Here is a 15,297-nt window from a genome sequence, read left to right on the forward strand (position 1 = left end):
GTGGAATGATCGACGCTGGTTCGTGCGTTCAATGGGTTTGTGTTTTAAGTGTTTAAAGACTGGCCACCGTGCTAGTGACTGTGATTCCAGTCAAAGTTGTTTTGTCAACGAATGGGATGGTACATCGCAACTCAAATTGCTGCATTACACGGCCCCTCCTACTTTATCCAAAGGGGTAAGAAATGATTATCCTGATTGTGCTACGATCCGAGACTCGAGTACAGCGTAATTGTCAACGCGTCTAGTGTGTACCTGAATGTCGTAGTTTTGCTCTTTAAAAACAAACTAACTTGGTGTATTTATTAAGGTTGGGTGGGGGTCTATGTTTTACTTAAGTGAGCTACCCAAACATACACTTTGGCAATATAGAACCCATAGTTACAGAGAAATCGGTGTAGCCTGTTAAAAGTAGAAATTGCAAAACAAATAGTGTAAAGCAACAATACTTCACAATAAAAAGTCCTAGTACCCAACCAGCTAAAGGTTTCGAAAAACTGCTGCCACCGTGAAAATAAAATACATATCGGATACCATACATTACTATATCTTGACATTTTTTGCATGAAAAATCGTTGGCATTATTTTTACCTCTCAACTTAGGACTGTCTATTCTCTCAATAGGGCATTAAGTATTCCGGGAACCCTCTACAAAACCTGTGTGCTGTTAAAAAAGAATGCTGTCTTAATGCTACTGAAAACCGTATTTGTATTAAATTAAGTTTTTCCGACAGGAAATGCCCACCTTTTATCTCTGCTGCAATGTAAAGAGCACGTATAACAAACTCAGTGGTCAAGGCATAGGGACCATTTTAACATGCATTAGCGAGTTGGAGCGTGTTTCGGGCAGTTGTGGTGTGGTTTGGAGCGTTTTAAATCAGCTAGTTTCTTGGTGATGGGTGTTTTGTATTCAAAAAATGTATTCAAATAATCAGCTGAAACTTCATGCTGCATTTACAGAAAAATGATGCCCAGCAATATATTCTAATTGACAGCGTTCCTGTGGCAGACGGTATATAATTGTTCGTGTGGAAATCACCTTCACATGGGCGCCTGACTCGATAACCCTTATGGTTTATCGTTGCCCATGCCATTCTATTTTGCTTGATTGTTTGAGTTCTTTTTAGGCAAAACGAAATTGAATAATTTTGTTTCAGAAACTATTGTTAATTTGTGAGGCTTCGCAAAACACACAATTTGCGACGCCCTTTGAACGTTCAACTAGACATATAAATGATTCAATGTTAGTTTACTGTTTGGCCCTTCTAAAATAACTTAAAAGATGGTTATGGTCCAATTTTCCCGTTATGAATGCTAAAGGCAATCGATCTCCTATAATCAAACGTTTTTTTGTTTGCTATTTAAACAGAAACTGCTCCAAGGAGTTTTTTTAACAACATGCTTTGGAAATTATACACCAATTTTTCAGACCTAACCTAAGGTTCCTCGATATTTAGTTGGGGTTTGACTTGAATACAAGTGATTGCAACTAGCTTACCTCGGCAGAAATGTTTTGTGAGTTTTCTCCTTCTGTTTGTTGTTCGGCCATTCTTGGATTAGCAGGTGTAGCTTTGTATTCGAAGAGCAGTATAGAAATATATCACACATATATACAATCTGTGTGAAAATTTTGCATGCAGTTAAGATGCAACAAGGATGTAAATTGTTTCTACTCTAGTTCATTGTTTGCAAGTAATTACACGCTGCAAAGGAGGGTCATAGAAATGCAACACTCTGCGTTACATATCCAAGTTCATTATGCGTAATTATTAGTGGTGTAATAATGATATTAATGCGTAACATTTCGAATGCCATTGTTGCCACAGTTACTGCTCGTTTGCTACAAATTAAGCCGTCATAAAGAAACGAGACCAGATAAAAAAAACAGTTGGTGAGCGCTTGCTAGCGTTCTTTGTTGTGTTGTTGATCGTAGAATTTTTATAGAAAACCGTCGTGACTACCTGTGACGTCAATACACCGAGAAAAGGGAAACGTCGTGTTTCAACAAAAGTAGGCTCTACCCTTTATTTAGCTCTCGCAGGCCAGGCGTTCAGAGTCTACACTCTGTAAAAAATTTCCATACATGTGTGCTTTGAGCAAACCTTGTTTACCCATGCGAACGGTTAAGTTCCTGTCCATATTATTCCACAATAGGCATCAAACATCGCTACATACACGTGCCAGTAACCTCAGGAAGAATATTATTAAAAGCAGACAATACATTTTAAAAGTTTTCCGAAAAAGCAGTTACGGCCTAGGGAAGCAAATGCCTCTCCAAGGCAACCAAACTGCTTGGAATTTAATATCACATTGGAAACGAAATTTAATCGCGTGAGAAGACAATCGGCAGCACCTGTGTACTTTGAAATGAGATACATCGGACGACCATAAGGGCCATTAAAAAGGGGAAAACAGCGTTCCAAACGTCAATCACGTGATCTGGCTGTTTCTGTTCCAAATATGCCATGTTATACGTAGGTACGTAAAAGAGGTAGAGTTTTATTTTCCAATAGAAAACATTCCTGCCACTGTCAACAGCTGCACTGATGAGTCCTTACTGGTCGAAATAGTACGTGTACACACCTTGTCTGCAGCTCTCCAATATTGTGATATGTTAGGCAAATTTCCAACAACACTCGACACCAACTTACTTACATACTAAAAACCCTGGAACATATACTAAAAGTTCTCTAAGGTGGCTCAAAATCGCCTTAGCAACAGCTCGAGCTTCTAGGCTTATTCAACCTTAACATTGGCACTCATGCATAAGTAATTGCATTCGCATGAATTTATACTGCAAAAACCTCACCTCAGCACTAATATTGTTTGAATCTTCGGCCATTTCTTGCTTTACATCACAAGTACAAGATTGTAAGTAATACAAACTATTTGTAGAAATCGGCCACTATTACATGTTTGTTAAAAAAGTAAGCATTTCCATTAACAGATCTGTCATCACAAAAGAACAGATGGAGTCGTATTTCACGCCAGCGCCCCGTTGCTAGGCAACAGTAATTTGCGGAACAAGAAGGGAATTTGACACTAATTTGCGGCAAAATAAATGCTGAAAGCTTTACCGCTTGTGTTTGGTTATTGGGTACATTTTTGTGTTTTAAACGTAGGGTGGAGCAGTGCTCGGCATAAAAGAATGAAATGAGACATGGAAAGCTGAACGAGCTGCATACATATGGATACAATCAGCGTAGGCCTACTCCATCAGACCAGTACCTTGTAGGCTACAGTTTGTTTGTAGGTGGGCAAGATTATTTTTTTATTTTCATCCATCTATTTTGGATCATTAACATCATAATATTCTGGATTTAGAAGAATTTCTAACAAGATGTGGCATCTTACTTTAACATGATGGTTTTGGGAACCAAACAACATTTGATTGAAAGCTCAGTAGAAAAAATTTCCATCGCCTAATGCAGATATTGGTTTATATTCCTTCAATACATGAGGACATAAATCTTTCATTAAATTCACAGTTACTTGATCAACTGAATCAGTGCATCTAATTTGTTTTGGCAACCTTAATTTGTAGGTCATCATCATCACGTAAAAAACAACTTTTTTGCTAGGATGTTTGGACATAAAAATCATAGCAACAAATTGTGGACTAACAATAATCAGTCAGAAATCCTCCACAAAATTCACCCTAAGAAAACCCTTCCACAACAACCAACTTTAGGTGAATAAAAGTGTTTGAGATCTATCGGTCTGTTTGTGATGTGCTGTAAATATAAAAATACTTTATTTGGTGTTATGTTTTATTCCTTTGTAAGATGCCTTATTTAGGTGGTGCTGCTGCGATAGTGCCCAAGTTAGACATTGTGGTTCCCTTGCGTGCACGATATAGATCGCTTTTCCAACGTTTGAATGACCGTGGCCAAGCACTTGTTGCAGAACTGCTACATAATTTTAGTAGATTGCGATGGTTTGAGTTCAAGATCCGCTTAATACTATGCCACAGCTCAATTGAATTCAATTAATGCCTCCGCCATTTTCGAACAGATTGCGTTGGTACGTAGATTGCTTGTGTTGGCCGAAAAATGGCGCTAGATGTTAATTCTATGGTTTATAGTAGTGATGCACCGAAACAGCTATTTTTATATTCGGCCGAAACCGAATATTCGGCAAAAGTTGCCGAATTAATTCGGCCGAATAAACCGAAACTAATTTTGGTATATCATCTCTTTCAACGGAATAAATTTAAACAAAACATGTGCTGGATTGGATCTAATCTTATCGTACAGCCTTTTTTGGCTCATAAAGAATAACCGCGTATTGTTCTAACTGCTATAACTTGATTTTTATCCTTTTAACCAACACATTCGTACAGTTGAAACAAGGATTCTAACCTTTTCTGAACTTTGCGTATCAGCGTCACATGCATTAAAAAAGTTTCGGTTTCGGCCGAATATTTCTGCAAACCGAACTTTCGGTGCATCCCTAGTTTATAGAATACGTAGATTGCGCAGACTGCGTGTTTTAAACAAGTCCTGCCTTCGATGCCTGCAATGGCATTTTAGAGGCACACCTCAACGAACTGCCATAGCATACCCTGTAAGGTAGGTACAACACCCTCAAAACTAAAATGTTATTTTATGAAAATTTACACGTCTCATAAGTAACCTGCATTGCGTTGTGAAACTTTTACTGATTTGTTAAATGCCTTCTAAAACCAACACGCCAAAGAAGCTCTCAGTTATTACGAGAAAAAACACAACAAAGAACATGTACTCTTCTCACGACGACAAATTGTCAGGTTCATAGAGCAAAAACCATTGGTCCAATTAAATCCATTGCGGCATCCTCACAAAGGCCTGTCCCTCTATTTTTATACCTAACTTAAGTTTAAAGATATATTTCGATTTTGCATACCTAGTCGATTTAGAACAAGAACGATTTACGCAACATTGTGACGTCACAAGTTTTGCTCGTATACACGCAAAAAGGCCGAAACCGACCATGTGTACTTTTAGCAGCACATATTCGTTGGATCGTAGCGTCAAAAGTAGGGACTCCAAAGAGTCGGTTGATTTTTTACCGACGTGTGTGCACAGGTATGGGTGTAATTGTGGGCTTTGGTGGGATTGGCCCCGATTTGATCCCAGCAGGAGAGCGAGTAGAACTTGCTGCTGAGGCCGTCGGGGCCGGGGGCTTTACCTGTTGGGAAGAGGTGTCAGTAACCTGCAGCACTGATATGGCATAAAAGGTTGAAACAATGTCGTCTTGCAATTGATGTCATCGACATATTCAATACACAATTGCAAGGAGGGTCCCCCGCCCTTATCCCTTAGAATGAAAACATTATGTAAGCGATTTAATCCCATCGTGTTAACATTCGATAAAGAACTCTTATATTTCTCGGTTTGATTCAATTAAAATGTGAGAGCAACGACCCCTCATCAGTGCTGCTGGTGACTGACTGACGGTCACCACAAAGTAGGAAGTATCTGTCTGACTGGGCAAGACGCCCTTCATTCATCAGTTGCACAGGCACAAATACATTAGAGTTACGTTTGCAAAAAGGTTATGTTTCAATCAAAAACAAATCAATAGGTTTAATATTGTAAAATAGTGGGTTGGGATTTTCAACCAAAACACCAGGGTTAGGGTTAAAAAAAAACTAGGGTTAGGTATGCTTAACCAAAACTTTATTACGGTCAAGGTTCCCAGACAGGCGACCGCGGCCTTTTACACCGCTACTGCTACCACTACCACTACACAAAGGACATGTCTTTCAATCGATGCAAGTTTCAATTCGACTAGTAGTTTACTTGTGACGTTACAATGTTGCGTAAATCGTTCTTGGTCTAAACCCCACTGGGTTTCGCTCAATCGAAATGTATCTTTAACGCTAAAGTGTAAAGTAGAGGAACAGGCCTTTCTAAAGATGCCACAATGGATTCAATTGTGACAATTTGTCGTCGTGAGAAGAGTACATGGTTTTTGTTGTGTTTTTTTCGTAATAACTGCGGGCTTCGTTGGCGTGTTTGTTTTAGAAGGCATTTAACAAATCAGTAAAAGTCTCACGACGCAATGCAGTTTACTTATGTAAATTTTTATAAAATAACATTTTGGTTTTGTGAGTGTTGTACCTTACGGAGTATGCCATTGCAGTTCGTGGACTGGAGTAGCGCCGACCGCGTATAAAGAGCAAAACTTTGGAGTCTTGTAGATTTCGTTACGTCATAGGTGATGGCGTCATTTTTGACATGGTAACTCGTAGGGTGTCATTTAACATTCGTGTAAAGTTTCAGGTTTGCAGTGCTAGGGATAGCCGATATACTAGGTGTGGTGCTAAAAAAAGTAGACCACCAGGGTCTGGTGTACTTTTAGCACCACACCTAATATCTCAGCTATCCCTAGCACTACAAACCTGAAACTTCACACGAATGTTAAATGACACCTTACGAGTTACCATGCCAAAAATGACGTCATCACCTATGACGTAACGAAATTTACAACACTTCGAAATTTTCCTCTCTATACGCGCTACGCCCGTCAACGAACTGCAATAGCATACTCCGTAAGGTACAACACCCACAAAACAAAAATGTTGTTTGACGAAAATTCAAAACTCTCACAAGTAAACTGCTTGCGTTGTGTGACTATTACTGATTTGTTAAATGCCTTCTTAAGCAAACACGCCAAAGTAGACCGTGGTTATTACGAAAAAACACAACAAACAACATGTACTATTTTTACCACGACAAATTGTCAGGCTCATAGAGCAAAAACCACTGGTCCAATAGTGTCCATTGTGGCATCATCAGAAAGGTCTAATCCTATACTTTACACCAAAGATAAGTTTAAAGATATATTTCGATGGTGCGACACCTAGTGTCGTTTAGAACAAGGACGATTTACGAAACATTGTGACGTCACAAGCAAACTACTTATCGAATCGAAATTTGGAGCGATCGAAAGACATGTCCTTTGTGACAAAGCGTACCAAATTTCAGCTTGCAGCAGCCTTTACTTTTGAGTTGGGAGCCCATCAAAGACCCCCAGCTGATTCGCTCGTATACACGCAAAAAGGCCGAAACCGACCATGTGTACTTTTGGCACCACATATTCGATGGGTCGTAGCGTGAAAAGTAGAGACCCCATAGGGTCGGTTGATGCATCGTGTGGAAGGTCTATCTTTCTACTTTACCGTCCACCAAAATTCAAGTACCTACTGTGTTTGTGCGACACCTAGTGTCGTTTAGAACAAGGACGATTTACGAAACATTGTGACGTCACAAGCAAACTACTTATCGAATCGAAATTTGGAGCGATCGAAAGACATGTCCTTTGTGACAAAGCGTACCAAATTTCAGCTTGCAGCAGCCTTTACTTTTGAGTTGGGAGCCCATCAAAGACCCCCAGCTGATTCGCTCGTATACACGCAAAAAGGCCGAAACCGACCATGTGTACTTTTGGCACCACATATTCGATGGGTCGTAGCGTGAAAAGTAGAGACCCCATAGGGTCGGTTGATGCATCGTGTGGAAGGTCTATCTTTCTACTTTACCGTCCACCAAAATTCAAGTACCTACTGTGTTTGTGCGACACCTAGTGTCGTTTAGAACAAGGACGATTTACGAAACATTGTGACGTCACAAGCAAACTACTTATCGAATCGAAATTTGGAGCGATCGAAAGACATGTCCTTTGTGACAAAGCGTACCAAATTTCAGCTTGCAGCAGCCTTTACTTTTGAGTTGGGAGCCCATCAAAGACCCCCAGCTGATTCGCTCGTATACACGCAAAAAGGCCGAAACCGACCATGTGTACTTTTGGCACCACATATTCGATGGGTCGTAGCGTGAAAAGTAGAGACCCCATAGGGTCGGTTGATGCATCGTGTGGAAGGTCTATCTTTCTACTTTACCGTCCACCAAAATTCAAGTACCTACTGTGTTTGTGCGACACCTAGTGTCGTTTAGAACAAGGACGATTTACGAAACATTGTGACGTCACAAGCAAACTACTTATCGAATCGAAATTTGGAGCGATCGAAAGACATGTCCTTTGTGACAAAGCGTACCAAATTTCAGCTTGCAGCAGCCTTTACTTTTGAGTTGGGAGCCCATCAAAGACCCCCAGCTGATTCGCTCGTATACACGCAAAAAGGCCGAAACCGACCATGTGTACTTTTGGCACCACATATTCGATGGGTCGTAGCGTGAAAAGTAGAGACCCCATAGGGTCGGTTGATGCATCGTGTGGAAGGTCTATCTTTCTACTTTACCGTCCACCAAAATTCAAGTACCTACTGTGTTTGTGCGACACCTAGTGTCGTTTAGAACAAGGACGATTTACGAAACATTGTGACGTCACAAGCAAACTACTTATCGAATCGAAATTTGGAGCGATCGAAAGACATGTCCTTTGTGACAAAGCGTACCAAATTTCAGCTTGCAGCAGCCTTTACTTTTGAGTTGGGAGCCCATCAAAGACCCCCAGCTGATTCGCTCGTATACACGCAAAAAGGCCGAAACCGACCATGTGTACTTTTGGCACCACATATTCGATGGGTCGTAGCGTGAAAAGTAGAGACCCCATAGGGTCGGTTGATGCATCGTGTGGAAGGTCTATCTTTCTACTTTACCGTCCACCAAAATTCAAGTACCTACTGTGTTTGTGCGACACCTAGTGTCGTTTAGAACAAGGACGATTTACGAAACATTGTGACGTCACAAGCAAACTACTTATCGAATCGAAATTTGGAGCGATCGAAAGACATGTCCTTTGTGACAAAGCGTACCAAATTTCAGCTTGCAGCAGCCTTTACTTTTGAGTTGGGAGCCCATCAAAGACCCCCAGCTGATTCGCTCGTATACACGCAAAAAGGCCGAAACCGACCATGTGTACTTTTGGCACCACATATTCGATGGGTCGTAGCGTGAAAAGTAGAGACCCCATAGGGTCGGTTGATGCATCGTGTGGAAGGTCTATCTTTCTACTTTACCGTCCACCAAAATTCAAGTACCTACTGTGTTTGTGCGACACCTAGTGTCGTTTAGAACAAGGACGATTTACGAAACATTGTGACGTCACAAGCAAACTACTTATCGAATCGAAATTTGGAGCGATCGAAAGACATGTCCTTTGTGACAAAGCGTACCAAATTTCAGCTTGCAGCAGCCTTTACTTTTGAGTTGGGAGCCCATCAAAGACCCCCAGCTGATTCGCTCGTATACACGCAAAAAGGCCGAAACCGACCATGTGTACTTTTGGCACCACATATTCGATGGGTCGTAGCGTGAAAAGTAGAGACCCCATAGGGTCGGTTGATGCATCGTGTGGAAGGTCTATCTTTCTACTTTACCGTCCACCAAAATTCAAGTACCTACTGTGTTTGTGCGACACCTAGTGTCGTTTAGAACAAGGACGATTTACGAAACATTGTGACGTCACAAGCAAACTACTTATCGAATCGAAATTTGGAGCGATCGAAAGACATGTCCTTTGTGACAAAGCGTACCAAATTTCAGCTTGCAGCAGCCTTTACTTTTGAGTTGGGAGCCCATCAAAGACCCCCAGCTGATTCGCTCGTATACACGCAAAAAGGCCGAAACCGACCATGTGTACTTTTGGCACCACATATTCGATGGGTCGTAGCGTGAAAAGTAGAGACCCCATAGGGTCGGTTGATGCATCGTGTGGAAGGTCTATCTTTCTACTTTACCGTCCACCAAAATTCAAGTACCTACTGTGTTTGTGCGACACCTAGTGTCGTTTAGAACAAGGACGATTTACGAAACATTGTGACGTCACAAGCAAACTACTTATCGAATCGAAATTTGGAGCGATCGAAAGACATGTCCTTTGTGACAAAGCGTACCAAATTTCAGCTTGCAGCAGCCTTTACTTTTGAGTTGGGAGCCCATCAAAGACCCCCAGCTGATTCGCTCGTATACACGCAAAAAGGCCGAAACCGACCATGTGTACTTTTGGCACCACATATTCGATGGGTCGTAGCGTGAAAAGTAGAGACCCCATAGGGTCGGTTGATGCATCGTGTGGAAGGTCTATCTTTCTACTTTACCGTCCACCAAAATTCAAGTACCTACTGTGTTTGTGCGACACCTAGTGTCGTTTAGAACAAGGACGATTTACGAAACATTGTGACGTCACAAGCAAACTACTTATCGAATCGAAATTTGGAGCGATCGAAAGACATGTCCTTTGTGACAAAGCGTACCAAATTTCAGCTTGCAGCAGCCTTTACTTTTGAGTTGGGAGCCCATCAAAGACCCCCAGCTGATTCGCTCGTATACACGCAAAAAGGCCGAAACCGACCATGTGTACTTTTGGCACCACATATTCGATGGGTCGTAGCGTGAAAAGTAGAGACCCCATAGGGTCGGTTGATGCATCGTGTGGAAGGTCTATCTTTCTACTTTACCGTCCACCAAAATTCAAGTACCTACTGTGTTTGTGCGACACCTAGTGTCGTTTAGAACAAGGACGATTTACGAAACATTGTGACGTCACAAGCAAACTACTTATCGAATCGAAATTTGGAGCGATCGAAAGACATGTCCTTTGTGACAAAGCGTACCAAATTTCAGCTTGCAGCAGCCTTTACTTTTGAGTTGGGAGCCCATCAAAGACCCCCAGCTGATTCGCTCGTATACACGCAAAAAGGCCGAAACCGACCATGTGTACTTTTGGCACCACATATTCGATGGGTCGTAGCGTGAAAAGTAGAGACCCCATAGGGTCGGTTGATGCATCGTGTGGAAGGTCTATCTTTCTACTTTACCGTCCACCAAAATTCAAGTACCTACTGTGTTTGTGCGACACCTAGTGTCGTTTAGAACAAGGACGATTTACGAAACATTGTGACGTCACAAGCAAACTACTTATCGAATCGAAATTTGGAGCGATCGAAAGACATGTCCTTTGTGACAAAGCGTACCAAATTTCAGCTTGCAGCAGCCTTTACTTTTGAGTTGGGAGCCCATCAAAGACCCCCAGCTGATTCGCTCGTATACACGCAAAAAGGCCGAAACCGACCATGTGTACTTTTGGCACCACATATTCGATGGGTCGTAGCGTGAAAAGTAGAGACCCCATAGGGTCGGTTGATGCATCGTGTGGAAGGTCTATCTTTCTACTTTACCGTCCACCAAAATTCAAGTACCTACTGTGTTTGTGCGACACCTAGTGTCGTTTAGAACAAGGACGATTTACGAAACATTGTGACGTCACAAGCAAACTACTTATCGAATCGAAATTTGGAGCGATCGAAAGACATGTCCTTTGTGACAAAGCGTACCAAATTTCAGCTTGCAGCAGCCTTTACTTTTGAGTTGGGAGCCCATCAAAGACCCCCAGCTGATTCGCTCGTATACACGCAAAAAGGCCGAAACCGACCATGTGTACTTTTGGCACCACATATTCGATGGGTCGTAGCGTGAAAAGTAGAGACCCCATAGGGTCGGTTGATGCATCGTGTGGAAGGTCTATCTTTCTACTTTACCGTCCACCAAAATTCAAGTACCTACTGTGTTTGTGCGACACCTAGTGTCGTTTAGAACAAGGACGATTTACGAAACATTGTGACGTCACAAGCAAACTACTTATCGAATCGAAATTTGGAGCGATCGAAAGACATGTCCTTTGTGACAAAGCGTACCAAATTTCAGCTTGCAGCAGCCTTTACTTTTGAGTTGGGAGCCCATCAAAGACCCCCAGCTGATTCGCTCGTATACACGCAAAAAGGCCGAAACCGACCATGTGTACTTTTGGCACCACATATTCGATGGGTCGTAGCGTGAAAAGTAGAGACCCCATAGGGTCGGTTGATGCATCGTGTGGAAGGTCTATCTTTCTACTTTACCGTCCACCAAAATTCAAGTACCTACTGTGTTTGTGCGACACCTAGTGTCGTTTAGAACAAGGACGATTTACGAAACATTGTGACGTCACAAGCAAACTACTTATCGAATCGAAATTTGGAGCGATCGAAAGACATGTCCTTTGTGACAAAGCGTACCAAATTTCAGCTTGCAGCAGCCTTTACTTTTGAGTTGGGAGCCCATCAAAGACCCCCAGCTGATTCGCTCGTATACACGCAAAAAGGCCGAAACCGACCATGTGTACTTTTGGCACCACATATTCGATGGGTCGTAGCGTGAAAAGTAGAGACCCCATAGGGTCGGTTGATGCATCGTGTGGAAGGTCTATCTTTCTACTTTACCGTCCACCAAAATTCAAGTACCTACTGTGTTTGTGCGACACCTAGTGTCGTTTAGAACAAGGACGATTTACGAAACATTGTGACGTCACAAGCAAACTACTTATCGAATCGAAATTTGGAGCGATCGAAAGACATGTCCTTTGTGACAAAGCGTACCAAATTTCAGCTTGCAGCAGCCTTTACTTTTGAGTTGGGAGCCCATCAAAGACCCCCAGCTGATTCGCTCGTATACACGCAAAAAGGCCGAAACCGACCATGTGTACTTTTGGCACCACATATTCGATGGGTCGTAGCGTGAAAAGTAGAGACCCCATAGGGTCGGTTGATGCATCGTGTGGAAGGTCTATCTTTCTACTTTACCGTCCACCAAAATTCAAGTACCTACTGTGTTTGTGCGACACCTAGTGTCGTTTAGAACAAGGACGATTTACGAAACATTGTGACGTCACAAGCAAACTACTTATCGAATCGAAATTTGGAGCGATCGAAAGACATGTCCTTTGTGACAAAGCGTACCAAATTTCAGCTTGCAGCAGCCTTTACTTTTGAGTTGGGAGCCCATCAAAGACCCCCAGCTGATTCGCTCGTATACACGCAAAAAGGCCGAAACCGACCATGTGTACTTTTGGCACCACATATTCGATGGGTCGTAGCGTGAAAAGTAGAGACCCCATAGGGTCGGTTGATGCATCGTGTGGAAGGTCTATCTTTCTACTTTACCGTCCACCAAAATTCAAGTACCTACTGTGTTTGTGCGACACCTAGTGTCGTTTAGAACAAGGACGATTTACGAAACATTGTGACGTCACAAGCAAACTACTTATCGAATCGAAATTTGGAGCGATCGAAAGACATGTCCTTTGTGACAAAGCGTACCAAATTTCAGCTTGCAGCAGCCTTTACTTTTGAGTTGGGAGCCCATCAAAGACCCCCAGCTGATTCGCTCGTATACACGCAAAAAGGCCGAAACCGACCATGTGTACTTTTGGCACCACATATTCGATGGGTCGTAGCGTGAAAAGTAGAGACCCCATAGGGTCGGTTGATGCATCGTGTGGAAGGTCTATCTTTCTACTTTACCGTCCACCAAAATTCAAGTACCTACTGTGTTTGTGCGACACCTAGTGTCGTTTAGAACAAGGACGATTTACGAAACATTGTGACGTCACAAGCAAACTACTTATCGAATCGAAATTTGGAGCGATCGAAAGACATGTCCTTTGTGACAAAGCGTACCAAATTTCAGCTTGCAGCAGCCTTTACTTTTGAGTTGGGAGCCCATCAAAGACCCCCAGCTGATTCGCTCGTATACACGCAAAAAGGCCGAAACCGACCATGTGTACTTTTGGCACCACATATTCGATGGGTCGTAGCGTGAAAAGTAGAGACCCCATAGGGTCGGTTGATGCATCGTGTGGAAGGTCTATCTTTCTACTTTACCGTCCACCAAAATTCAAGTACCTACTGTGTTTGTGCGACACCTAGTGTCGTTTAGAACAAGGACGATTTACGAAACATTGTGACGTCACAAGCAAACTACTTATCGAATCGAAATTTGGAGCGATCGAAAGACATGTCCTTTGTGACAAAGCGTACCAAATTTCAGCTTGCAGCAGCCTTTACTTTTGAGTTGGGAGCCCATCAAAGACCCCCAGCTGATTCGCTCGTATACACGCAAAAAGGCCGAAACCGACCATGTGTACTTTTGGCACCACATATTCGATGGGTCGTAGCGTGAAAAGTAGAGACCCCATAGGGTCGGTTGATGCATCGTGTGGAAGGTCTATCTTTCTACTTTACCGTCCACCAAAATTCAAGTACCTACTGTGTTTGTGCGACACCTAGTGTCGTTTAGAACAAGGACGATTTACGAAACATTGTGACGTCACAAGCAAACTACTTATCGAATCGAAATTTGGAGCGATCGAAAGACATGTCCTTTGTGACAAAGCGTACCAAATTTCAGCTTGCAGCAGCCTTTACTTTTGAGTTGGGAGCCCATCAAAGACCCCCAGCTGATTCGCTCGTATACACGCAAAAAGGCCGAAACCGACCATGTGTACTTTTGGCACCACATATTCGATGGGTCGTAGCGTGAAAAGTAGAGACCCCATAGGGTCGGTTGATGCATCGTGTGGAAGGTCTATCTTTCTACTTTACCGTCCACCAAAATTCAAGTACCTACTGTGTTTGTGCGACACCTAGTGTCGTTTAGAACAAGGACGATTTACGAAACATTGTGACGTCACAAGCAAACTACTTATCGAATCGAAATTTGGAGCGATCGAAAGACATGTCCTTTGTGACAAAGCGTACCAAATTTCAGCTTGCAGCAGCCTTTACTTTTGAGTTGGGAGCCCATCAAAGACCCCCAGCTGATTCGCTCGTATACACGCAAAAAGGCCGAAACCGACCATGTGTACTTTTGGCACCACATATTCGATGGGTCGTAGCGTGAAAAGTAGAGACCCCATAGGGTCGGTTGATGCATCGTGTGGAAGGTCTATCTTTCTACTTTACCGTCCACCAAAATTCAAGTACCTACTGTGTTTGTGCGACACCTAGTGTCGTTTAGAACAAGGACGATTTACGAAACATTGTGACGTCACAAGCAAACTACTTATCGAATCGAAATTTGGAGCGATCGAAAGACATGTCCTTTGTGACAAAGCGTACCAAATTTCAGCTTGCAGCAGCCTTTACTTTTGAGTTGGGAGCCCATCAAAGACCCCCAGCTGATTCGCTCGTATACACGCAAAAAGGCCGAAACCGACCATGTGTACTTTTGGCACCACATATTCGATGGGTCGTAGCGTGAAAAGTAGAGACCCCATAGGGTCGGTTGATGCATCGTGTGGAAGGTCTATCTTTCTACTTTACCGTCCACCAAAATTCAAGTACCTACTGTGTTTGTGCGACACCTAGTGTCGTTTAGAACAAGGACGATTTACGAAACATTGTGACGTCACAAGCAAACTACTTATCGAATCGAAATTTGGAGCGATCGAAAGACATGTCCTTTGTGACAAAGCGTACCAAATTTCAGCTTGCAGCAGCCTTTACTTTTGAGTTGGGAGCCCATCAAAGACCCCCAG

The 15,297-nt window shown here is 42.6% G+C and overlaps 1 protein-coding gene across 3 annotated transcripts in view; it reads right to left on the bottom strand.

Moving 5' to 3' along the window:
• Positions 1–1,616, bottom strand: part of LOC145907865 (uncharacterized) — a 29,451-nt gene extending 27,835 nt beyond the window's left edge. For all 3 annotated transcript variants that reach the window (XM_082994959.1, XM_082994958.1, XM_082994957.1), the window contains exon 1: positions 1,496–1,616. The gene's annotated coding sequence lies outside the window, so the exon portion shown is untranslated. The remainder of the gene's footprint in view (positions 1–1,495) is intronic.
• Positions 1,617–15,297: the final 13,681 nt, after the last annotated feature.

The sequence above is a fragment of the Ascidia mentula genome, chromosome 7, assembly GCF_947561715.1.
Source record: "Ascidia mentula chromosome 7, kaAscMent1.1, whole genome shotgun sequence".
Classification (NCBI taxonomy): Eukaryota; Metazoa; Chordata; class Ascidiacea; order Phlebobranchia; family Ascidiidae; genus Ascidia; species Ascidia mentula.